This window comes from Alosa sapidissima, chromosome 11 (assembly GCF_018492685.1).
Source record: "Alosa sapidissima isolate fAloSap1 chromosome 11, fAloSap1.pri, whole genome shotgun sequence".
Taxonomy (NCBI): domain Eukaryota; kingdom Metazoa; phylum Chordata; class Actinopteri; order Clupeiformes; family Clupeidae; genus Alosa; species Alosa sapidissima.
The window spans coordinates 10,228,671-10,231,170 of record NC_055967.1 but is presented as its reverse complement, the minus strand read 5'-3'; the positions used below and the strand labels follow the sequence as shown (position 1 = coordinate 10,231,170).

General features: G+C 48.4%; 1 protein-coding gene across 1 annotated transcript in view; it reads left to right on the top strand.

Moving 5' to 3' along the window:
• Positions 1 to 2,500, top strand: part of sema3d (sema domain, immunoglobulin domain (Ig), short basic domain, secreted, (semaphorin) 3D) — a 47,133-nt gene that overhangs the window by 25,906 nt on the left and 18,727 nt on the right. The window lies entirely within an intron of this gene.

Here is a 2,500-nt window from a genome sequence, read left to right as displayed (position 1 = left end):
AAGATGTGATTTATCAGCCCCTTGTTAGTTCTACCTGAAAGGGAACAGAGCTACTCTTATGTGTTATGTGGAATTATAATGAACCATTTAGGTATGCTTCTGTTAATAACATCAAGAAATATAATTCTGAAAGTGATAATGGTTAGCACTTGCATTGTAACACACAACATGCACTTGCTTCTTTGTGGTCCCATTTTCCTTTGCTTGCGAGTAAAATCTTCCGAAGCGCCTCTTGTTGACCAGTTGAGACCTCCCGTGGGCCAACGCCCAGCCGTCTCCTGCTGAATCACACCGAGGCCGTGTCCAGCCAAGCGCGGGTTGGGCCCGTAAAAGCCCTTTTACGACTAGCACGCTTGCTGCAGGGCAGATTTGCAGCGGAGGAGCACCGGGGTGTGTTCCCTGGCCAAGTCTGCAGATGAGCGCTGCTGTTGGGTTTGGAACGCTCGGAAAGAATGAGAGAGAGAGAGAGAGAGAGAGAGAGAAGAGAGAGAGAGAGAGAGAGAGAAGCATCCAGCTGAACTCACACACAGTGCAGTGGGGTTCCAGCTTGCTACTGGCTGATCAAAGGACCGGTGGTGCTGCTGGTGGTGTAATTCTCCACCTTTAGGTTAATTTGCCGGCTACGACTGTGATGCTCTTGCCAGTGGTGGTAAAAAGGTAATTAAGGCTACAATGGATGTGCTCCTGAAACCAAACTCCTCTCTAATCTTGCCCTTGGGCCCTACCATCTGGGGGAAGCCAACATTCTTCCCACATGGAAACCCAGTTCTATCTTGCCCCATCTGTCCTGGAACGATATGACGGAGCGGCTTCCCTGATAACTTTTTTTCTGGCCCCCAGAACTTTCCCAGCGCGGGCGTGTGTGTGTAAATATGCTCGTGTCCTTTTAAAACAGCCGACTGCAGTGTAAACAGTCACCACTAGCTCACTCCACAATAGCTGTGTGTTTCTTGGGTCGGCTGATTCATTGTAGACACCCAATCCGACCCCTTGGGACCCCTTGGGTCGCGGCAGAATTTATTAACAAATGAATAAATCAGCGGAGCGCCCCGGAGGGCCTTGTGAAGGATTACAGTGTAATCTGATGAAAGAGTCAGGGCTTGACCCCTCAGGGACTTCCTCTGACCGACTCCCCCAGTAAGAAGGGGCTCTCGCGGCCCGGCACGACCACCTCCCCCGTCCGTCCCCTCCTCCCCTCCCTGGCCTCAGGGCCTTGGCTGTGGCGCTCAGACTGGAAACGCCGGACTCACCTCCATCTGAAAGCCCTCATTTGTTTATGTCGGATGTCTCTGCATGTGGCGTCATGCCCGGGGTGTTTTTTTCCCCTTCAGGTGTTGCTCGTCACTGTGATTGTCCAAGTTTTTTTTTTTTTTTTTTTTGGGAGGAAACTTTCCTGTATGGTTGTGGTCACACAGTATTACTTTGTGTACAGTGGAGAGGGCAGAAGGGGCTAGTAGGTTAGCTACTTCCTGCCTGCAGAAAAAGACTAATGACATTCCAAAAAATAGTCTCTCACACATTCACATACAAACACACTCACATACACATACACACAGGAACTCTCTTTCACACACACTCACACACACACACACACACACACACACACACACACACACACACACACACACACACACGCACACACACACACACACACACACTGACAAACAGAAAAGTATTCACTCATATTGACACATTTATGGTGTGGCCATGGTTGCTTGCCCATGTAAAAAATTACCCATGCAGGCAATTACCCCAAAATACAGTAGAGCACATATTCAAAGACAACTCACTGCTGTTTAAAATAATATTTTCACCCTAATAACAAGTGACTTATTTAATGACCCTCCAACTGTATTTGCATCAAGATAATTTAATAGATTCACTGGACCCTTTCATCCCTGAATTAATGGTGCACAAGCATGCAGTAAGCACTCTAGAAGTCTGACAGGTCACAGATCTCATTTTTAAAAACCAGACCTGAGCCGTCCTGCTCTGTTTGCTTTGGACAGCGCAGGCGGAGGAGAGAGGCTGCTGGTTTCGTCCAGCTGACGGGAGGACTGCGGTGCATCAGTGTTGGTCACTCCGCCCTAGTTGATGACACATGCTTTCCACTTTATTTTATTTTATTATTTTTTTACTTTAGTGGAATTATTATTGGGACGTTTTGGCACAGAAGCGCTGGTGTGGCCGAGCTATCCTCGTCCCTCTGACCTAACTGTTGATGTCTCTCAAGCGCTGCACTCTTCCCCCCCTGTCCTCTGGTCTTTTTTCCCATCTCGTCTCTTGTTATCCCACAGTGGCATCCTGTCCTCTCCTGTCACAACATGTGCTCTTCACCCATCTCATGTCATCCCCTGTTCCACTGTGCCCTCTCTCACTCTTCTTTCAATCACTTTTTTTATTTTCTTCTATCCCTCTCCTCTTCCCCTCTTTCTGCTCTGCCATAAAGCACCTCTGTCAGAGTGAAGGGCTCCCTTGGGTTGGATTTGGCTTCCAGAGG